This window comes from Tamandua tetradactyla, chromosome 8, assembly GCF_023851605.1.
Source record: "Tamandua tetradactyla isolate mTamTet1 chromosome 8, mTamTet1.pri, whole genome shotgun sequence".
Classification (NCBI taxonomy): domain Eukaryota; kingdom Metazoa; phylum Chordata; class Mammalia; order Pilosa; family Myrmecophagidae; genus Tamandua; species Tamandua tetradactyla.
Window position 1 is genome coordinate 17,251,259 of NC_135334.1, and position 24,329 is coordinate 17,275,587.

Genomic DNA, 24,329 nt, shown 5'->3' on the forward strand with positions numbered 1-24,329 from the left:
GAAAGACCCCTTGCAGGGCGGCGCCCTAGGTATCTGAAAGAGGCTGCCTGAGACCACCTTAAATAGAATCCTCAACCTCTTGCTCGAGGCGGGGCGAGCTCGGCTGCGAGATCCCCAGCAGTTCGCAGTTTACAGAACGCTCAGTTCTCTTTCCCTGCTGGAAACTGCCACGACTTGTGGACTTGTGAGGCGTGTGGTGAAGCACCTGGGGCCGGGAGCTTTTAAAGGTGGCCACAGAGGTCTGGTTTAGGATTTCAGCAGCACCTCCTCACCAGGAAGACAAGGGCTCCCAGAAGATTCAGGACCAAGATTTCCACCTTCACCGGGGAGGAAGGGTTCCTCATAGAAAACCCTCCAAGCTGGGGTCCAGGAGTTCTGGCCCTGACGATGTCCGGCTGTGCCATTCATCTCTGTCCTCCCCTGCATTACTGGTTATCTGGGTCACTAATGCGGATGGGTGAGAATCAACAAAGAGGAGATTAATTATGAAATAGCGACCTTCAGCTGAACCACAATAAGCCTTTCCCCTGAAACTTGCCCCCAAACAATCTACAGACATCAGTGTGTGCTGTACGCACGCGCATCGTTAATCAGCCAGGGCCTTTCAGAAAAACTGGAGTGCAGGGCCCCCGGTAACATGCAGGTGCCTGGAATTACTTGCTTATCTGCTTCCTCTCTAGATAGCTCCCTGGAGGCAGGGACTGTGTAGTCGGTTCAGCTCTACACCCCACTGACAAGGAGTGCTTGCATATAATAGGGGTTTAATTAGCAATGACCTCATGCAACCCTAACTAAAATGCTGCAATCTCACAGGGTCCCCACCCGCCAGCAGAAACACTCCTTAAGGTAGCCTATTATAAAAGGTCCTAAATTGTTAACTCTTACAGCAGTCCCATCTCTTCCTGAGTTGTAACTGTTATTTCTAAATTCTGAGATGATGAGCTATTTGTGTATAACCTGGTATTTCCCTGGAACTTCGGATATTTGTGTGCTGCCTGAGACTCAGAGCTAGAGCCCTGAAGCTCTGAAAGTCAGCATTACTCCATACAGGAACTGTTTTCAAAAAGCTGACAAGGAGATCAGACTTCAATTAGAGGTATGAATGAAGCTGATTCAGATAGGACTAAGGGAAATCAGACTAAAGGGTAAAGGATGACATGGTCTGTATTTAAAAACTTCAACTTCTGTGTGAGACCAAAGGAAGAGATGTTTATTTGGTGCAAAAATTGTATTTTTGATAGTGCACTATCTAATTTAACTTGTTTGGTCAGTTTATTCGAACACCATGATTTTGTAGAATCTTGAATAGGGAGTGAGATCTAGTTGGTTTGTATAGGTTAGTGTGATGCTCCAATAATTTGGGCAGTGAATAAAAAAGTATCTGCAAAGTACCCTTGGGTGACTAGAGAAAAGAGGAAATACTAAATTTCCCCATCTGGGCAATTCCTGATAGTCTCACAAATTGTGGGGATTTAATAGGCCAAGCTCTCAATCTTGGGGCTTGCCCCTATGAAACTTATTCCTGCAATGGAAAGTTAAGCCTACTTATCATTATACCTAAGAATCACCCCCTAGAGAACCTCTTTCGTTGCTCAGATGTGGCCTCTCTATTAAGCCAGCTTGGCAGGTGAACTCTGCCCTCCCTGCTACATGGAACTTGACTCCCAGGGGTGTAAAGCTCCCTAGCAATGTAGGAGGTGATTCCCAGGTATGAGCCAGGACCCAGAATCATGGGATTGAGAACGCTTTCTTGACCGAAAGGGGGAAGAGAGAAATGAGACAAATAAAGTTTCAGTGGCTGAGAGATTTCAAACAGAGATTTCAAAAATAATCGAGAGATTATTCTAGAGGTTATTCATATGCATTATATACATATCCCTTTTTAGTTTTTAGTGTATTTAAATAGCAAGAAGGAAATACCTGAAACTGTTGAACTGCATTTCAGTAGCCTTGATTCTTGAAGATGATTGTGTAACTATATAGCTTTTACAGTGTGATCATGTGATTGTGAAAACCTTATGGCTGATGCTCCCTTTTATCCAGGGTATGAATAGATGACTAAAAAATAAGGACAAATAAATGCATAAATAACGGGGGGGGGGGATAAGGAGTTAAAAAAATTGGGTAGATTGAAACACTAGTGGTCAATGAGAGAGAGGAGTAACCGGTAGGGGATGTATAGGATTTTTCTTTTATCTTTTTATTTCTTTTTCTGGAGCGATGTAAATGTTCTAAAAATGATCATGGTGAGGAATACACAACTCACAACTATATGATGATATTGTGACACACGGATTGTTTTACTTTGGAAGGACTGTATTGTACATGAAGATAAATATGTATATATATGTATGTGTGTATGTATGTATGTATGTATGTATGTATGTATGTATGTATGTATATAAAGAACTACGCCTTAAGGCATGGCTGAGCTTTTAGAGATCCTCTGCTAAAGCAGCCCTGGCCAGACAATACTCAGATGCTTTCAAGGCTTCTGAATGCACTGGTAGGCATATTTTTAAGGTTCCCTGAACCTGTACTCTGGCCATATTGGATATACTTTTGACACAGGTATGACAGAGATGCAATGGATTCCAGGAGGGTGCAGCTCTAGATAATTCACTCAAATGGCATCCCAGATCATGTGATCCAGTCCCTACACAAATGTCACTTTGTATGCCAGGTAGAGGTGAATATTTTCATTATGCACCTCTATTGCTTTCCACACCCACTATTCCTATACAGGTAACACATAAAACCAAATATTACATTATAACCACATTATTTTCAATGTTAACATTCTTTGGCTTTTACTCTTTACCTATTTAAAAACAAAACAACTCTCCTTCATGACCATTAATAATTTATGGAGGGCTTATGTCAGGCATCATACTAAGCATTTTACATGCATTACCTCATTTAATTCTCACATTCGTTTTATGAGGTAATCACTGTCATTATTTTACAGATAATGCAGTTGGAGATTAAAGAGTATAGTGTCTTGATTTGCCTAGTGCTGACCAATAAGCTGCGTGTTAGGGATTTGAACGCAGGTATGTCCCAATCCAAAGCCTGTTCTCTTCATCACTCCGTATGATTATAAGCTATCTCCTTCTCTACCGGACAAACCGATTTAGAAGGGTGCACAAGCTCTGAGGGTAAAAAGAAACCAGCAATAAGTAAGAAAGAAACTAAACCAAGTTGGACTCTTCTTTCTATTAACAGTGAGTTGGCTGGTTTGAGCGTCAGGGTGTGTGTGTACGTGTGAGGGAGAGAGAGCGAGAGAGAGAGACAGAGAGACAAAGAGAGAGATGAGCATGGAAAGAGAAGGAAGGAAAGGAGAGCCCAGTATGTTGGGAGACAATCATCTGCCTCAAATGCTTCTTATCTCTCACTTATTTCTGAAACCAGGGCCTCTCACAGACCATTTTTGTGGTTCATACAGAAAATCTCAATGTACAAGGCAAACATGGCTTTGAAGGGCCATGGAACCACTGCTCTTTCCCCAGGCCCAGTGAAAGATTAAGATGAAGCCAAATGGAGGAATAAGGCTCACTTAAGTTATTCCCCACCCTCTTTCATCTTCTCATGGAGGGCAGTTTGCTTCGGATTGTTTGAGAAGTTCCTTGACTGTAGGAGGGCGTGAGGGGATGTACAGATTAAAGATCATATAGGTGCATTCCTTTCTCCCACATCTGCCTGACTCTCTGCAATCTGGCAGCTTCTTAATATTCATACTTCAAGAAAGGCAAGCACTGTTTGGGGAAAACTAAATCCTAAGACTTCCATTTCTGGCAATATGGCAGACCAAACATTTTGATGGGCATTCCTGCTAAAACAACTACAAATGCTAGTTTAGCACATAGAAAGGAAAAAGAAATTCTTCTAAAACACATGACAAGCCATCCACAGAGTAAGGAATATTAAGAGGCCAAAAATTTACTGAGGGGGTAGGTCACAGTCGCTCAGCAGGAAGAGTTCTCACCTGCCATGCCAGAGACCTGGTTCATTTCCCGATGCCTGCTCATGCGAAAAATAATAATAATTTGCTGAGGACAGAAACCCAGAAAATTAAGGACAGCCTTGGGGATGAGTTTCCCAGAGAAAGCAGTTCCAGGACCCGTGAAACTGAGCTTCGGTATTTATGGCCTCACTGAGCATCAGGGACAAGAGGATGCCAAAGCTCACTGAAGGTGAGAGGTTAATAGGAAGCCTCCTCATAAATCAAGTCCCACAGGCTACAGTCTCACAAGAAGGATGAACTTGAAATAAACTCGCAAATGCTGCCCAAGAACTAAAAGGAAAATTGCCAGGCTTAACCCTGGGCATTGAACAAAAGGGGAAAAAAATCTCTCTGGCAAATCATAATTACAAGCTAATTCGCATCCGGATTATAGACTGAGAACGTCATAAGCAACTAACAAAAAACCAATGTCCGTAAAGATAAAGACTGACAAATTCAATCATGGTAAAGTTAAGAACTTCTGATCATCAAAAGAGATCATAAAGGGATTTAAAAAAAAAGAGAGATGCTTTTCTGGGAAAAGATATTTGTAACATCTATAACTGAAAAAGGAATTGTTCAAAGAATGTATTAAAAAATTCCTACTGATCAACGAGAAAAAGAGAGACAATTAGAGATTTGAGTAAGTACTTTTGGGAGAAGAAACATGAATGATCAATAACCAACATGCAAGGGTGCTGAACCTCACTAGGACTCAGGAAAATGGTAACTGAAACCCCAGTATAATGTCATTTCACACAGTTGGGTTTGGCAAAAATTTCAAAAAGGAGCTAGTGGAAGTGTATATTGGTTCAACCACCAAGGAAAACAATTTGGTGATATGTCGTAAAGTTGAAGAAATTCAGCCTGATAGTTCTACTCCCCTGCTTGGAGAACTCCCACCAGGAGTCATGCACAGGAAGCCTCACAGTGATACAAATGTTCTAAAAATGACCATGGTGATGAATATACAACTATGTGATGATATTGTGAGCCACGGATTGTATACCATGTATGGACTGTATATGTGTAAATATTTTCAATAAAATTATTTAAAAGAAAAAAGAAGCTTCATAACAGGTTAAGAGCAGAAACAAAACAAAGCAGAAGGCTGGGAAAGAAAAATGTCTATCAACAACAGAAAGGATAAATACCTTGCAGTATTTTAAGAATGCAATAAGCATACAACATTGAAAATTCATAAATTACTGCCACATGCGACAAAGTAGGTGAACCATAAATCAAGAGAGAATACATAGATTCCACATGTATAGAGAGGAAGGAACAAATATTTATATATCACAAATATATAAACTAAAGCATCTATTTGTGAAAGGAACTCTAACTTGACCTTCAGGCCTGGGTTACAAAATGGCTACCAACAAAGGAGGCGCATGAAGTGGACAACCCACGCTGATGCCTTCAGACTCCAGGAGAGAGGGCAAGAAAGACGCCCAATCTCTGACCATCAGTTTCACACAGGTTTCCTCTTACTTCAAGGTTCCACTAAGCTGCTAGAACAGAAACCACCTGGACAACTGCCATTCCCTCCTTCCCTTTATTTTTTTAAAGACTGTAAATTCCCAATGCCCCCTCCACTCCCTTCCCCAAACGCTTCCAAACACCTGCTTTCACTTGGTGTTGCCCAATTCTCAAGTTGTTACACTGTTAATAAAGTTCTCTTCTTTCTATTTCTAGGAGCAGTTCTCTTGACCATATTATTTGGGCTACACACACCCGCCAGCACATATAGATAATACACTTACTTTTTAAAAGTAATTCAGTAACTAATTATTAAAAGCAAGGAAAGAATAAACTCAACTTTCAGGAGGCTGGGCATGGGGAGTAGGGAAAAGGCTGGGATTAGCAGGAGGCTTCCTAGGTGATGTCAGCCACATCTCCGCACACTTGGGTGGGAGGTACGCCATGCGTAATGTTTCTTTTCTTTATACTTTACACATCTTCTATAAATATTATTTTGTGTCCACTTAATACTTAACCAAAACAATTTAAAAATAAGCAAAGCCATTAAGAAAGCAACCCAACCCCAATTCTCCTCTGAGTGCTCTGGTGAGCAGACTTTTAGGTAAAGGGCAGAATGGTGGTGGAAGACTTGGCCACGATAATGCCTTGTGCTACCTGCATCTTCAAAAATCTAAGTTCAGAAAAAGTGGCCAACCTTCCCAGGCCCATGGAGATTCATAAGTTTCTTGTGTTTATAAGGCTTGATTAACATAAGGTTGGCTTTGCATTACTCTAAGCCTCTTGCTACAATGGTTTCTTCCAAAACTTTGCTGGATTTGGAATGAAAGGTGGAAAAAGTTCCTTTATGATTTTGGCTGCTTTGATTTTCTCCGGGCTTCCTACAAGCCTGAAGGTCTCACCCACCCTGCCATTGTTCTTTTTCTATCCCAACAATAACAAAAAGACTTATGTTTCTTGCCTGTTCCATCAGAAGACTGGAAGGATGAGGAAGGTCATTCAACCACAACACACTGCTGGTGGCCCAAGGCCCCCAGACCTAGGAAAATCAGGAAAGTGGTGAAACCCCAATTAAGCTAATTAAGCAGCAGAGCATGGAGGAGAATCCGGCCCTCCTAACTCCCACCCCCCTCCCCCAATTCCCCTCAGTGGCTCTTTCCGCTTCGGGGGAAGCTCACGACCTTGGATAAGTCACTCCCAGCCTCTGGCTCCGTATCTGGAGCAGAAAACAGATGATGGAAGGCAGGATCCCTGAGGTTCTCCTATCTCAAGTTCCGGATTCTGTGCGGTCCTCCCTCTGCCCCCAGCCCCCATTCTCTTGAGGAAAAGAGGGCTGCAGGATTAGGGCGGAGCTGCATGCCTCTAGGAGCTGGCAAAACTGGGGCAGAGCAGTGCTGCAGTCACACGTTGGGGAATCAAAGCTCCAAGCTCAGGCAGGGGAGTCGTCAGGCGCTGAAGAGTGTTATATTTAAGGCGCATTTTGGAGGTCAGGAAGCTAGCAAGGGGAGCAGCGGGGGAGGGAGCAGCCTCCGAAAAACACTCCATTTCAACAACAAGCCTCGGCTTCCTCTTCTAGCCAGAATCCTCTTCCAAACTCCCAACTGCAGTCAATGGCGCCTGTATGAGGGGACCGGCAGATGGCCAGAGCAAGTCTGGTCAGGTGCAACCCAGCGCTTCCCCGTCCCCTCCCTCTCTCCCTCTCTCCGGCACTCACCTCTCCCTACCCTCTGCCACCATTAGTCACTGGCTGGGGGCGATAGTGTGGGCTGTGGGCATTGGCCTGGCCTTCTGGTCTGTTCATCTGTGTCAGCTCCCAGCGTGGCACCTCCCCTCCTGTCATTCCTTCAGCATGCACACCCTGTCCTCCATCCCCACAGCAGGAAAGAAGAGAGGCAGGCACAGGCTACAGCGTAGCTGAGGTTCAGAGACACATGGAAAGCAATCTTGTTTGTTTCAAGGATGCTTCCTTCTGCCCCTGTGGCCCCAGAGATTCACTAAGGGTGCTGGAGGAAGCAAACAAAAAGATAAGCTCATCTCCCCACCCCATTCCCACCCTCCTCCTACCCTCCTTCCCTATCTGCGAATCCAGAATGTTCCTTCAGGCAACCAACAGTCTGGGCAAGGTCAAAGTCAAGCTCCAGTTAGCTCCAACCTGCGCACGATTGCTGCGCCAACAGGGTCAGCCCAGAGAGGGAGGAAGAGATGGAATGGAGGCGGCCGGGACTTCCACAGATGGTGTCTTTGTCCACTGGAGAGTCTAAAGTGGTCTCACAAAAAGTGTCCTGTGATTCTCACGACAACCCAATGAGGTGTTATTAAACCACATTTTATGGATGACATTTGACAGATAAGCTCAGGGACATCTAGTTCTCTCCCCAATTGCATCACAACTACGGGCTGCTAGAAAAGGCAGGAGATGAGAGAACAAGCTAAACGGTGAAAGAAGCATCTGCCAGGGTGCCACGCCCCCGATGCCATAAAGTCTAGGAACTACCTTCTCAGCCAGTCCATAAATTGGAATTACTTGCCTTACTTGCCTCAGCACAGACCCCAATGAAGCTCGTTTTCTACCCCTGCTCAAGCAGACTTTCTGGCTTGAGGAGAGGAGACAAGGGTTTGTTTTCTCAGACATGCTCTGTCTGGCAATGGAGCTCCCAAAGAGGACCCCCTCTTTCTATCCTCCTTGGATGCCCCTGCACTTTCCCTTCACCTCCCAAATCACTGCCCCCCTTACAGAATACTCTACTGCCTGACTCAGTGTGGGCTCATCTGCTTCTCTTGTTCATCTGTGTGTCCTGGCTGGCAAGTCCCCTTCTGCTCACAGTAAAAGACCTACTGATCCAAAAGACACACACGCCCCAGACACAGCCCACCAACCAGGAGAGGTGGACGCTGATGTCACTCATCACACACACAGCAAAAGAAAACAGCTCTCCTGCCAGATAGAAGAAACACAGCCAATTTCTAATTATCCCCGTGCGCCTCCTGGTTTATTCTCCAGAGACATTCAGGGTGACTGAGGGACCCAGGGAGTGCCCATACATCCGTCACCAGCTGCTTCATGCTCTCCTCCCACCCAACGGGGACTTCTCCTCTTTCAGCTAAATCACATGTAAGTATTACCATTAAATAAGTGGATGAATTAAGAGTGAACTCATTTTAACAGTGAAAGTCTCCCAGCCAAGGACAAGACAATCTACTGTTGGCAAAGAAACTGTTTGCTGTAATGACAGGCCAAGAAAAGCTGCATTTTTAACCAACACAGGCCTGACCCCAGTCCCAGAGGTGTACATTGTGGGTTAGCATGGGGATTCTGGAATTACATCTGCGTTCAAATCCATACTGAACAGTCCTGTGACCTTGAACAAGTTACTTAATTTCCATAAGCCTAGGTTCCTTCAACTATAGAAAGGTGATGATACAACAACCCATGTGGTTCTTAGAAGGAGTCAATGACACAATACATGACATGATATTGAATAAGTGTGCAATATATTTTAACCATTATTATTATTTCCAATCAGAGTACAGCCACTGCCTATAATGAGAACGTGAGGCTATGTTTCTATGCCTCTCTATCTACTTTTTATCCTTTAACTAAACAAAGTTTTAAATTTTTCCTATGTGGGTTTGTATGTGTGATATTTCAGTTAAGTTAGTCATCTATTTATTCATTCATCGATAACAATATTAACAGAGGACCTAATAAGTTCACAGCACAAGCAAATCACTGTGATATTTCAAAGATAAATCCAATGCTCTTCTTAATCTCTAAAATCCTATATTTAAGGAAAGACGTCGGCATTAAATAACTATATTAAGTACCTCTAACAAAGTATAAAGTAATAAGTTTCATAAGAGAGGAACAGATAATCAAAAGGACACACCACATCTGTTTTCCCAAATGGGACAGACTTGCAAATATTATGCCAGACTTCTTATCAATGGACAAGTAATGGTGAATATTCTCAGCTAACCTATATTCATTCTATTTGTGATCATTATTTTTTGGTTGTCTGGTCTTAACACAAAAAATTTAGCCAGAGAAAGGATGAACTATTTTTCATATCCTTACAGAGACAAGCTCTCTTATTTGCATTGCAGATGACCACAAAGAGTGCATTTGGAACCTATCACTACTACCACTGCTGATAAATACGGGTTTATGTGAATGAAGCAGACTGCACCTACTAGGATGGATTTTGAAAAGTTTCAAAATCATCAAGACATTTTCTCAGTAGTGCCTTAAGTTTGAAAACAATGTTTAAGTGCATCTGTCTTGTTCTACACCAAGCCATCATCTATCCTGGATGGTTCAGTGATACCCAAATGCTGGTAGGATACCACAAAAGAGTTTCACATGGACCCATGAAGAATTGAGAAAAATAAGGGCAATGTTATGATCTTTGGAAAGCTTAAATATATTCAATTTTTAATTCGGATAACATGCCTGTGCTGGTTTGAAAGGATGTATGGACCCTAGAAAAGCCATGTTTTAATCTAAATCCTATTTCATAAAGATAGAATAATCCCTATTCAATACTGTACGTTTGAATCAGTAATTAGATCATCTCCTTGGAGATGTAACCCAATCAAGAGTGGTTGTTAAGCTGGATTGGGTGATGACATTTCTTCACCCATCTGGGTGGGTCTTGATTAGTTTCTGAAGTGCTATAAAAGAGGGAACATTTTGGAGAATGAAGGAGATTCAGAGAGAGCAGAGAATGCTGCAGCACCACAAAGCAGAGAGTCCATGAGCCAGCGATCTTTGGAGATGAAGAAGGAAAATGCCTCCCGGGGAGCTTCATGAAACAGGAAGCCAGGAGAGAAAGTAGCAGATGACGCCGTGTTCGCCATGTGCCCTTTCAGCTGAGAGAGAAGCCCTGACTGTTCGCCATGTGCCTTCTCACTTGAGAGAGAAACCCTGAACTTCATCGGCCTTCTTGAATCAAGGTATCTTTCCCTGACTGCCTGTGATTGGACATTTCTATAGACTTGTTTAATTGGGACATTTTCTCAGCCTTAGAACTGTAAACTAGCAATGTATTAAATTTCCCTTTTAAAAGCCATTCTTTTTCTGGTATATTGCATTCGGCAGCTAGCAAACTAGAACAATGCCCTTTCTAATTTTATGTTAAAATAGTCTAAATACAATCGTGGTGGTTATTATATATTTTAAATGTGCTGCCTTGTTATCTTTTATGGGTAACATAAACATCAAGGAATTCTGTGTTAGTCCCCAATTTTTTTCAATTTCTACACAAATCCAGAAGTCCAGGCTGCCCTATGAAGAAGGCTTCTCAGGTCTCAGGGTCCACCCTAAGGGGAGCCTAGACCTCATAAGAGCTGTGATGGGAGGATGTGAAGGGCTCTTCCAGACAACTCGCTCATCTTTCAGAGGTCTTGTGGGTCATAGACATTTCCAATTTATTCTTGAGTGTTTTAATAGTGCCACAGAGATAGATGCTGGTGCCATATATGCAGTTACCAACGTGGATGAACAATTATTATCAATTTCTGGAACTCAGAAACAAATTCCCAATCGCTCCTGGACAATTTCACCTTGATGCTTATGGGTACCTCAAAACCAGCATGAATAAATGATGTTCCTCATTGCCCGCCCATATATCCCAAACAACTACCAAATCACCCAACCAGAGAGCTGGAATCCATCCTAGACTTTTCCTTTCATATCCCATTTAATTAGGTTCCAAGTCATGCCAATTTTAACACCCTAAATATAAAAAGAGTTTGTGCGCTGCTATCACTTTTACTGTTGCCGCCTTCTGATTGTTACCTTTAGGTTTGCAGGGAGACTTACCGTCTCTTATCTGTTTGCTCAACCACTGAATATTTATTGAGTATCCGTGATGATATGCCACATACAATGCTAGGATGCTAGATACTAGGGATTTTGGGGATTAAAAAAAAAATAAAAAACACATAGCCCCTGCCCTCAAGAAGCTTATAGTCTAGTGGGGAAAGACAGACACATAAAAAACAAATTAAAGTGTCAGAGATGCCTCAACAAAGGAAATTATCCATTAGTCTACCTTACAGCCAGAGAACATTTGTTCAAAAGCAAATCTGACAGCATCTTTAAAATCCTTCAACTGTTCCCAGTAGCTACACAATCTAAGAACTCTACAAGTCTTCCAGGGCATGCCAATTCCCCTAGTCCCAACCATCTGTCGCCAGACTTCCACATGCATCCCTCGGCTCCCATAGGCCGAGCTGCTTGTAGTTCCCTGACTTTGCCACGGGGGTCGCTCTCCTGTGCATGAGCTGTCCCCATGTCTGCCTAGCAGTCCTCAGCACTGACAGCTACCATCCAGTGACCATGTAAGGAGGGCCAGGCAGTTTTACACACATCATCTCATTCAAGCCTCACAACAACCTGCTGGGTCAGTAGAATTACCCTCATTTTGCAAACAAGGAAAATGAAACTAGGCGAGGCAAAGACAATTCGTAGAGCCAGACAGTGGCAGTGCCAGCGTTTGAACCTAGACAGGGGTTTGAACCCCTTCTCTCTAGTCCACCTGATAACTCCCCACCACACACGCTTGAGATCGCAGATCAAACGTCACTTCCTTCAGAAAGTCTTCATGGCCTGCCCAGACAACATTAAGTCACTCCTCGACACTTCCCTTGAGACGTGCGCTCCAATTACAACCCTGATTACACTGCGCTGTCATAATATGTTTGCTCCTGTCTTCCCCAAGAAGCCGTGAGCATATGCTGGGGTGGACATCGCGTGCCATCCATCTCTGAACTCTCCCTACTGGACTCTCTGCTGGCATATAACAGGCATTTGATAAATATTTCTTGAGTGGATGGATTAATGAAGCCTTCCTGACCTTCCTCAAGGTTGAAATAAAAATCCTCAGGACATAATTTATCACTGATATATCTTGGAACATCAGATGGCCCTCCCAGTTTGTAACTGCAATTTGAAAAACAAAAATTAAAAAAATGAGTAGCACCATGGTAATACAAAAATAGAGCCTCACAATCCAGACTCTGGGGTGTGGGGTCATGTCCCCTGACACCCTCCTCTAGAAACTGAGCCCATCACCGGCAGTGATGTCATCAAGAATGACCACACCTGCAACCAAAAGCTATTTCATGCTAAGGTGATTTAGCTCAAAACATTGAGGCCTAACAGAAATTCTGGGATCAGTATCTGAAAAAGAGAGGAAAGGTTAAGGTAAGGGGGAGTATATTTACAGGTAATTAGACATTAGATAAATAATAGCCAAATCAGATGAAATTGACTTATCAGTGAGTCACAATAAGAATTTCTACTCAACGGTTCAGCTGCTTTTACAAATTATCAGGGATTCAGTACATCAGCCACAACGTGGAGGTTCTTTCTGAAACTGGGCCACAAAATGCAAACAGGCTCTTACTGGGAGCAACTTGATCAATTAAAGGTTATTAACCTTTTTTAAGTTAAAAGTCTTCTGGATAGCTGGTGGAACCATGAACACCCTCCCCAGAAAAATTCACAAAGATACCAAATGATCGAGGCCCATGGGCCCTCTCCTAAAGCTTCTACAGGGACCTTTACAGTTCCTGGGCCTAGATTAAACACTCCTCAGCTTAACTCTCCCTGAAATATTTGGATTCAAGAAATTACAAGAAAAAGAATCACAGTTCTGATGTTAGTAACTGGAACCTGTTTCTGCGACCAAACATATTTCCTTTTGTGATCAAGGTCCTGAAAGCAAATGCTACTCCGAGGAATGGTCCAATTCAAAGGTCAGACTCTACACCTGATTAGATCATTTGCAACCTGGACTAAGAGATGACAAGGGCCTAACAAAAAGAAGCTGCGCTGTTTCTACCTCCATATGCAAATGCAGGTATAAACACTCATCCCTAAACCACCTGGAGGATACCTTCCCAATCCCCCCAAAGCCCTGCTTTTCCTAGTGCACTCACCAACGCTGTCCCCTCCCAGAGCCAGGTAGGTGGTAGATACCAAACCACTTAAATTTCAAAACCTAGCAAGCTAGCAGGTCAGCAAAAGGTAGGCCCTGGCAACGGACAACACTCAGCAACACAGACAGAAGTGTTACAGCCAGGCAGCAAGCAAACTGCTTGCAGCAAACCATTTTGGATCCAAACACAGTTGCAGATGCCTGCTCCCACGGCTGCCGCAGCACACTGCCAAAGGGTACAGTGCTGTGCCCCAGCCCTTGTTCAGAGTGGGTTCTCAAATGTTAGTGGAGGGAGAGAAAAGGGAGAGGAGAAAGTCCAGGGAAGCCCTTTCTCATTTGGTTTTGCTCTTCCTAGATTCAAAGAAAACTAAGTATTTTAAAAGATCTGAACTGGCTAAAGTAACAGAGGTGTGTAATTTTCACCATTTTGCAGAGTAGCAGGAATTCGGTGAATTGGACGAGATCACAGAGCATGGTGGGAGTGGGAGAAGGGGGCAGGAAGCCAGGTGGGTGATCCCAGAGACAAAGCCAATCCACTTATACCACATTACTGCCTGCTGGACTCTTGCTGCTTGGGCCTCCCGCCTCATTTTCTCTTTCATACACACACAGGGTACCCAACCAGCTCCAGAAGTGTGAGCTACGTCCAGTCCAGTCTTGCACTTCTGGGATAAAGGAGACCCTGCCAGTTGTCCAGAAAGGAAAGCCCCCAAACCCAAGGGAAGGTCTACAGGCCTCTTCCCTGCTCTCAGGGCTGGGCCAGGGGCTACACACTCAACCCCATCCACTCCCAACGGTTCAAGCCCCTTGTTTGGAAAATGCACAGAAAAAAAAACAAATTTCAATTTGCCAGCAGGAGTCAGAAGAGATCGGAAACCTGTCTCAGGAATGCCCTCTAGTGGGCCTACAGTTCCAAGCAAGGAAGCACCCAGGAACCACTCCCCAGGGGGGCCCAGACCCACGCTTCCATTGGGGCTCGAGACAAGCAGGGGGAGGGGACAATGGCAGCACCTGCCACTCAGAGACCAACTCCCCACCAATCCCAAGGCCGACATCTGCGGCAGAATGAGAGGCAGTCTGCTTTTAAGACTGCCCAGCCCGCCCTGACCCCACCCACTCCTTATACAGCAGGAAGAGGGTAAAAGAGAAGCAAGCAGAAGGTGAAAAGAGAGTATGGAGAGGGCAAAGGTGGGTTAAGAATTGGAGTGCAGAAGGCACCGGCAGAAGAGAGAGAGAGGAGAAAGGAAAGGGTGACTAAAAGGAGGCAAGAGAAAGATAAGTGGAAAAAAAGGCAAAGTTAAAAAGACAGACCCAGAAATCGGCCCAAACAAAAGCTACAGATAACAAGCCCTCCCCGTAGCCCCTTGTTCACCCACGCAGACCACAAGGCATGGAAAGGTGAAGCGAGTGTCTGGGGTCACGGCACTGCTTTCCCTCTCCTGAGGTCTTTATGCTGACAGCCTCTCCCTCCACTCTGACACAGCCCCCTGATGCTCAGGGGAGGGATGGGCAGCAGGAGGGGAGGGGAGAGAAAAGTGAACCGAAGGCAGAACTTGCCGAGCAAAGCCACTTACGCACAGTGCGGCCGGCAGCATTTCCATCCTACCTTTGCTGTCGCCATATCAGCCGGCTCCATGATCCCTGCTTGGCCTACGGAGCCATGGCCCCATCCAGAGAGAAAAGGCAGAGTCATACACGGCCACCGAGAAAGGACAGACCACCCCTCTAGAAGGCAAGGGAAATGACAGACCTGACCCCCTGAGCCCTCCTCTGTTGGGAGGGGAGGAAAGAGCCTGGAGATCCCTGGGGCCAACTGTGTTGACACAGAGGGCCCAGATTAGGCTGAATCGGGGAGGTAGCATCTCCCTTGCCTGGTACTTCTTCTTGGGAAGCCAGTGTGGGTCTCGCCAGGGCGGGTCTCCCCAGGGCTCCCCCTGCTGGGGGGAGAGGGCACAGAGATAGAGACCCTGCCCTCCCATCACCCGGCCAACTGGTACCCACAGGTCGGGAAGAAGGGCGCGTGTGGGAAGAGCCAGCTGGGGGGTGCTCAGCAAGTGCTGGGGGTAGCAGGGAGGAGGAAGGCTAAGGGTTGACGGGGGGTGGGCGTGAGAACCTCAAGAAGAAGGTGCAGGCACTCAGATGGAAGCAGGAAGCTGCTGTGCAAGGAGATGCCAGAGCCCGGCACGGCGAGGTAGAGAATGCAGAGGGAGAGGAATTCGCCCGGTGAAGCCACTCACCTTGCAATAACATTCAGACTGACTGAGGCCTACACAGGAGCCAAGAGCGGGCGGTTCACACCCCCCCACACACTCCACTCCCAGAGACTCACAGCCTCTGTCTAAAGGTACATGAGAGCAGCCGGCAGCCCGGCTGGATCTGCAGAGGCCCCTGGCTCTCTCAGAGCAGCCTGATTGGAGGAGCAGGATGACTTCATCCAGCCCCATTCATCACTCTAGGTTTCCTGCCCAGCAGGGACAGGCCGCTCTGTTGCAGTGGCTCCAGCTTCCTCTCTGGCCTACTTTACCCCGGCAACCTGGAATAGGCTGGGTCCATGAGGGGCAGCCAAGGGACGGAATCAGAGCACCCCAGGCCCTACAGGGAACAGGGGAATGAGCTGTTCACATTTCTAGGAAAGTGCAAGGAGTATATAGTAAAAACACAGTATACAGATTCTCTGTGTGCCTTTACTGATGCCAGCCAGCATAAATACTAAATAACAATACCTCCCCTCGAAACCAGCAAGGAAACAATGTTTTATGCTATTGTGAACCCCTGATATTCCTGCCAGTGAATTAAAACAAACACCATTCAACTCTTCACACATGCTTCTCTCAATCGGGAAGTATAACCAATGGAAGAACAGATCAGCATCCTCAGGTATCCCTAAACATCTTTCCTCCTATCGTTCTCACCTCCCTCATCTCCAATGCCACCAGCTCCTCTAACATGCTGATCTGGGCTTGCTGCTAAAGACATGTATTCCTTCAGGTCTACGGTTTCAGCTCCACAAAAGATTAGGGGTGGATGGGACCTTAAACTTCAGCTCCATGCTACAGGTGAGGTAACTAAGGGTCAAAAACAAAGGGTCAAAGCATGGACTCCATCTCTCAGGGCTCGTTCTCTGATTCTAATATTGGACAAAGGTGGTGAATTTTCTACCTGATCGCTCAAATGACCAATTCCTGAGACACCCAGGTTTCAAAAACGGTTTATTGCTAGGTGTGCAAAGGAGAGCAGAAGATGGCCTAGGGGCCCCAAAAATCTGCCTTCTGAGTCTAGGGGGGGGTTCAAGGTTTTTACGGATTCAAACAAGGGCAGATGTATTACCATTGTATTACCATTACAATAGTAAGTACACGGGAGAACAATTTACAAATGCAGAGGAGGGAAACTGGGACCGGATCCAGTGAATGGCTGATGCAAGATCTTAAGACCCCAGTAAAGGGAGTATCAGCTCTTACAATTACAAAGGAACATGACAAGGGCTTTTATATTCATTATCAGATATCAGGGCAGCAGAATGATAGCTCAGAGATTTCAGGTATTTTCTCTTTCTAATACACCAAAAAGAAAAAAAGTAATATTTATATGATTCAGTCGCCATAATCATCCCTTAAATCCTAACTTCTCAGTTACAATTCCACATGGCATTTTTCCTCACAAATGGAGAGATCCAGAGAGAAATGATTCTTCCTCATTTTCCCCTACTTTCCTTTCCCCAACTCTCTCCCGAAACAGGCCTTGGAGCAAAAAAACCTCAGCAGAGTAAGGTTAAATAGAGAGATTAAAATATAAGAGAATAAAAAGGCAATGACAGAGTGATCTAGTGTCCCTTTCCACCTATGTTTCCCCTTGTTCTTTGCTGCTTCTGTTTAAGCTTGACTTTACAATAAAAACTTGCATTCAGGTAGACCGACACAGACTAGGAAAGAATTTTCCTAATGAATTATAACATCAACAATTCTACCAGTTTATGCGGCATTCATGGATTCAGCTTGTTGTTCAGAAACAACACCTCACATTTGTATAGTGCTCCGAAATGTACAAAGCATTTTAAAATCCATTACTTCATTTCATATGAATAGGAACTCTGTGAAGTGAGTACTGTTTTCCCCATTTTGAAGATAATAGAACTGAGATTCAGAGAATTTAAATGACTAGCCCAAGGTCACACATTCAGTACAGCACAGTAGGACTGCAAATTTCTTCCACTAAACACCATACAACCATGTTTCTCATCACTTCATTCTTCCCTCCTCAATCTGACCCCCAACTCCTGCTCCCCATTACTCTACACTCAGAATAACAAACCTCAATTAATTTGATATTTCCCTGTGGACCCCTTTTTTTTTCTTTTAAGAAGAAGAAGGCAAATTAGAAGAAAATGCATTATCAAACATTAGAAAAAAAAATCTTGGGACTATCCAGAAGTTAATGTGTACATTTAGACTAATTTCCAGTGTGCATAGTGAAAGCCGCTTTTTAAAAAATCGCCAAAGAATTACATATGTTCATCTTATTTACTAAGGTAAGCCACCCTATCAAATTGGCCAACAACCAAGAATAAAATTAAGAGTGGAAAAGAGAGGCTATTCTGGTTCCTGCAGGAATTTTTTTTCAGCCATCATAAGCAAACAGTTTATCATTTCTCCCTTTCCTATTCCATTTTACTCCATTAGCAAAGTGTTTTCAGTTTGCTAAACCTGATGAAATGAATGCAATACACCAGAAATGGATTGGGTTTTACAATAGGAATCATTAACCTACAATCCTACAGTTCGTAGACCATGAAAACATCCAAATCAAGGCATCAATAGGCAATGCTTTCTCCCCAAAAATTGGTTAAGTGATCCACAGCCCCTCTGTCCCAGGGCCAGGCATATGGCGGCATGTGCTGGTTTCTCCCTTCCCTCCCAGTTTCGCTGCTTCCACCTTCTGGCTTCAGTGGCCATCCCAAATGAGGTGGGTCACATCACAACTTTAAGATCCTACTCACTAAAAGATCCTAATTATAACGGGTCCACAGCCACAACAGGTCTACACTCTCTGGAATGGATTAACTGATCTTCTCCGAACATAATTTTTTCTGGGGTCCACACAACTTCAACTCAAACACAAAGGGACACTGAGTTCCATTAAGCCTTATAAAACAGGACAAGGATGAGAGCAGCAGAATATCATTTAGACCAATTTGACCTATTGTCTGGTCTCTAGAAGCTCAAGAGTAAGGTTACAGATGGGATCAACTTATAGAGGACATGAGGCCTTGCTAGTACTATGCTAGAGGAAGCCCATCAATAAAACAAAGGCATGGAGGCAGAGCCAGTTTTCCACGTCAGCTTTTCTGCTCAAAGGCCTAGAATTTTCCTTCTGGCTAATTGCCATGGTCTGCTATCCTCTCTGTTCCTGGGCTGACAATCAAATGATGGAGAACAGACAACTAGTACCCAGGAGAAGGATACGGTGATTTAATCTAAGCCACACAGAAACTGACCTGTGTTCATGGGAGGCCACCCAGTCCCATACCAGCCTCCCAAATGTCCAAAAACATGTAAGCACCCTGTTCTTCAAAGTTTCAAGCTGTGACCCAGCCCTAGTTGGCAAACACAAGCTGTCAGTGGGTAGGACAGCTGCTCAGCTAGAAATGCCTGCATAAATTTTACAAAACAATTTGTATGTCTTGAACTCAAAGCAGTAGGGAAAGTGCTACCACCTATAAAATAGAAGATGGGTAGGGGACAAAAGGAGGACAATATTAGCTTTAATGGGGGGTGGGGGGTGGATATGTCCCAGAGTCAAAAGAAAATTCCAGGAAGAGAGGAAAAGAAATGACTTGAAAGGAAAAAAGGAAAAACTGATGCAAAGTATCTAATTAAGAGGTCATGTAGTCCACATTTCTACTGCTTTATCAGAAAGGACTTTAAATAATTCCTGATAAGATAAATACCTCTTCTGTTTATTCCACGCATTTGTTGTTTGAACTAGAGAGAAGTTCCCTCTCCTGCAACATCAGTTCATTCCATTTTGCCTAATATTTACTAAAAAGAGAGAAAGGGAAAGAGAGAGAGAAATGCCTCCTTATAATATTATTGTCTTCTCCAGGGCAATTATTTGTACTAGCTTACTTTACCCTAGGTATTACTTGGTAACTCTTTAATCACTGTACTTATGTACCAAGTTAAAAAAAACAGCAAAAACAAAACCCAGGTGGTTTTAAAAGATGCTAGAATGAGTTTACACAGGGGAGGGGAAGAAGGGGAGAAGGAAGTACAGGTGCCAGTTGTCAGAAGGCAGTTCAGAGGCTAAGCACTGACGTAACAACTGCTTCTTTAGGAAGAAGAGCTTCCTTGGCAGCTGCCTCACTGTCCGAAGACCTGCAAGGAAACCAAGTCAGGCTGTTTCAAACCCTGGTCCTATAAACTTTCCCTGCTGCACCATGAAATGCGTAGCTCTCTGAGCAAAGGGCAATTGTGTGGCCATATTTGCATTGCAACACAGGGTGCAGTTTGGGTCTCCATGGCCACAGTCCACGCACATACATCAGATTCCTCTCTGTCAAAAGGATAAAATCCCTCTCTAGAGTCCAGGTGCTGACTGTAAACTGAAAAGATGATGGTGAACCAGGGAGAGATTCACTGAACTGCAGGAGACTAGAAATAAGAAAGACCTTGAGAGCCACTTGCTGTACATACTGAAGGTAGCAGCTTCTCTTGAGGGGGGATGAGTGAGAGAGAAAGGAGAAAGAGAGGGAGGGTGGAGATGCATGAGTGTGCTCACATGAGTGTGCAGGTTGCCTGATCCAGTGACTGGAAGGCAACTTCACACCTCCTTTGCTTCAAGGGGATGTGGAACAGAATGATGAAGAGCATGCTTCTCAAGCCTGACTGCTCAGGCCTGAATTCTCACTCAAACACTGTGTGATTGTGGTGGGACAAGCTACTTAGCCTCTCTGTGCCCCCCATCCCGTTTCCTGATCTAAGATAGAATCATAATATCACTCACTCACAGGCTATTACGAAGATCAACTGAGATAACAAATATGTAAGGGGCTTAGAACTGTGTCCGGTGCACAGCGAATATTACACTAGTGTTAGAGCTTATTTTTAGTTATTTGGTGATTCACTTCCAGTCTTACCCTAATCCAGGTGACCCCAGAGCAGGATATTTCAAATCTCCCGGAAAGTCGATGATGGTAGAGGTATAACAGCAGAAGACAAACGCACTTACAATAAGAGGTGAAGAATGACACTGAAAAGGTGGAGCAAGAAAAGGCCAAGGATCTGGGCAAGTAATTACAACATGAGACAATTTGGGGTAATACTAAATGGTGGTGGAGATTCAGATGGATGGGTGGGGGAGCTTGGAGAAAAAAGGCAACAAAGAACTGTGAGAATGAGACCAAAGTAGGAAAGAGAGGTCACAAAGAAAATTAGGGAAATTAATAGGGTTGGAAATGGGAGGAGAAAGAAGATAGCACCTAAAAACCAAAAGTGGGCATGTCAGCGAGAGGCTTTGAATGAAGAATCTGAGAACGACCCATACATGAAGCTATCTGCACTGGTTTGAAAAGGTTTATGCATCCTAGAAAAGCCATGTTTTAATCCTAATCAACCTTGAGGGACCAATGGTTTCTTCTAATCCCTATTCAGTACTGTATGTTGGAAACTTTAATTAGCTTATCTCCATGGAGATGTGACTCAATCAAGTGTGGGTATTAAACATTCCAGGCGGGTCTTGATTGGTTTTACTGGAATCTTTTAAAATAAGAAGCACTTTGGAAAAAGCAAGAGAATAAGAGAGAAAGCCAAAAGATTCTGAGAGAGCAGAGAACACCACAGAACGATGAAGCAGAGCATCCACCAGCCGAAAACTTTTGGAGATGAAGAAGGCAAACGCCTCCCAGAGAGCTTCATGAAACAAGAAACCAGAAGAGAAAGCTAGCAGACTTCGCCATTGCCCTTCCAGCCAAGAGAGAAACCCTGAGCATCACCGGCCTTCTTGGACCTACATATCTGTCCCTGGATGCCTTAGGTTGGACATTTCTATAGATTTGTTTTAATTGGGACATTTTCTCAGCCTTAGAACTGTAAACCAGCAACTTATTAAATTCCCCTTTTTAAAAGCCATTCTATTTCTGATATATTGCATTCTGGCAGCTAGCAAACTAGAACATCATCTTACCAGCAAACAGTCTCCTGTGAACTGGGGAGGCGGGTGCTGGTAGCAGATTCAGGATGGAAGATGTGGCTACTGCCCAGATGTCACTGGGACATCACTGGGTGTAGCCACTGGGGAGAACCCCTAGGGACTATTGCTCAAGCTGAAAAAAAGTAAGATAAGGTAGGGATCGACCATGGTCAATGATCCCTGGACCGTCCAATAAAAGCAGAGGCCTCAGGACTACACTTGGGGGAGAGTCGTTTCCTTTCCCCATCCTTTTCCATAGCCGCCAGCACGGTCCATGGGAAAGGTAAGTCGGAAACAGGGAAAGCCTCCAAGTAGAGAGTTCTGTCTTTTAGTTCTCAGGTTTCTTCTAGACAACTGGGAACAAAGTTGAAGATGCAGCTACAGGCCTCTGCCAAGCTCTGGACCTGGAGCTGGGGCTGGGGAGGTAAAGCAGAGCCAGCAACACACACAGGAAAACATAGGGGGAAATACTTTCAAAGCCTACCATCTGAAGACTGGCTTCAGGTTTTCTTCCTAGGAAACTGGCTCTGGCTTGGAGGTCTGCTGCTGCAGCACTTAGATGCCCTTAGCCCTTGGATAGGAAGGTAAATAAGGGCCAAGAAAAATGCTGTTTAAATGTCCAAGGAAGAGCTCATTGGCCCCAGAAGAATCCAAGTAGAGGGGATAAAATAACTCACAAAGCCATATGCACAGCTCCTCCAACCAAGAATCCTTCTGTTTCTCTGGCAGGTCCCTTCTGCTAGCCTCCTGTCTTCCCACAGGCGAGGTGGGATCTATCCTACCAGGCAGACACCCCTGTCCCCATTGGGTCACTGCCCTTGCCTTCGGCCTGCTGACTTAGATGGCCCCCTCCTCTTCTGGCTCACTGGGGCTGCTGGGAAGCCCAGGGAGAAAGAAAAAGACAGATGGAGTACTTTCGCTACTCATGAAAATGCTTAGGGGAGGGGCTTCCCCTGGTACCTGCAGAGAAGTAAGAGTAACAGCAGATTAGTTCTGGGGCTCAGGCATAACCATGAAACCAAAAGAAAGCATCAGAAAGAGATGTTGTCAAAGAGATATACTGGAACTTTCTTGTACACAGCTTGTTAAAATCCTAAGGCACTTCTCAAAATCAACAAGGTTGATGAAAAGATTAAAAAAAAAGAAAACTACTTGGCCTTAAGATATATTTAACTGGATTTGAAGTTAAGAATCAATGAAGTCCTACTCTCTTCTTGTCAATTCCTATCCTATTCTCCCTGAGCTTGAAACTTTACAAGGTGTAATCTTCATTATAGATTCTCTCACACACCTCCACATCTGGAGTATCAGGTCTAGGAATCTGGCAAAGAAAGTGCCATCAGATTCAGGAAAAAAGCAAAAGGTTCTACACTGAATCCCAAGTGCTCCTTAAAACGTTTTCCTTGCTCAAGGGGAAGTCATCGAGCATTGTAACTAAGAGCTTGGGCTCTGGAGTTGAATGCCAGCTTGTCACTCACAAGCTCTAGGACAGTGGACAATCCAAGCCTCCAATTCCTTATCCAGAAAATGTTTTTATGCGTGTGATTAAATAAGATTGTACATGCAAAGCACAGTGTCTAAAACTAAATAAGCCCTCAAAATAATACCTTAGAACTCAGGTTGTTCCCACAAACTAAGCACAAAGACACATCACAATGCCTTGGGTTTACACTTCACATTTGTATATGGCTCACAGGTTCCTTTGCTGAAAGGAACCTCAATTGATTTTCTTAGCAAATTTCCCACAGAGAAGCAAATGACCATTTGGTGGAGGAACTGAAGAAAAATTCATGAGTTAGGAAGGAATATAGAACAGATGACTCCTCAAGTTCCATTTTAACTCCCCATCTGCAGGCCTACGTCCTATACCCTCAGCCAGATGGGATGCCACCCCATTTTCTAAACATCTTAAGATACCCAAAAAAGGAAACACGGGTAACAGATGTTTCACTTCTAGCAAACAGGGAACCAAGCAGCTAAAATTGTTCACTTTGTGGATCCCACAGGAAGTCTGTGATAGGGTCATATCAATAGACTAAGTGTTTCAAAGGTCCTCTTAAATTCTACTTACTAACTCACCCATCTTGCTCCTATAAAGAACGGCATGAGAGAGGGTTTGTTGTTTTGGTTTTGGTTTTGGTTTTGGTTGGAGGGAATAGGCGATGTGTTTTCACAGACATTGTCTACTACCTCAACCCTCACTTCATTCTCCTGGACCATTTTTATCCAGGGTTACCATGGTAGATCCTTTGCATCTCAGTGGAAGTGTTTCACCTTCAGACTAAGGAGGAATGGGGAAGACAGAGGGACGGAGCCTGGCAGTTATTTGCTTGTGGCTCACACGCCTGAGGATGAGAAAACAAGCACTGAGCAGCCTGGACAGTTGGTGGCAAATAAGATAGAATGGTTAATTTAATTACATACCCACCCCCCTTTCTCCTTGCTGGAGAATGGTGTCTCAGGCTATAGGGAAGAAGAGAAGTTGTGCACCCAAATGAGTATCCTCAGGCAAGACATAAAAAGGCACCAGAAGCCCCCTAACACCAATGTCATGGGCCAGGAATGGGACACCCAGACCCTTCCCTGTCCCAGCCTTAAGTAAATGGTATGTTTGATGCCAGCTGGAGCAGGAGTCATAGGAGGCTTCGGGTGCACATAGCCTGTTCTCAAAGTGCGGTCCAAGACCACCCGCATCTGAATCACCTGGGACAGGG

The 24,329-nt window shown here is 44.4% G+C and overlaps 1 protein-coding gene across 2 annotated transcripts in view; it reads right to left on the reverse strand.

Moving 5' to 3' along the window:
• GRAMD1B (GRAM domain containing 1B) overlaps window positions 1–24,329 on the reverse strand; it is a 185,899-nt gene that overhangs the window by 90,790 nt on the left and 70,780 nt on the right. The gene's annotated exons all lie outside the window — the stretch shown is intronic.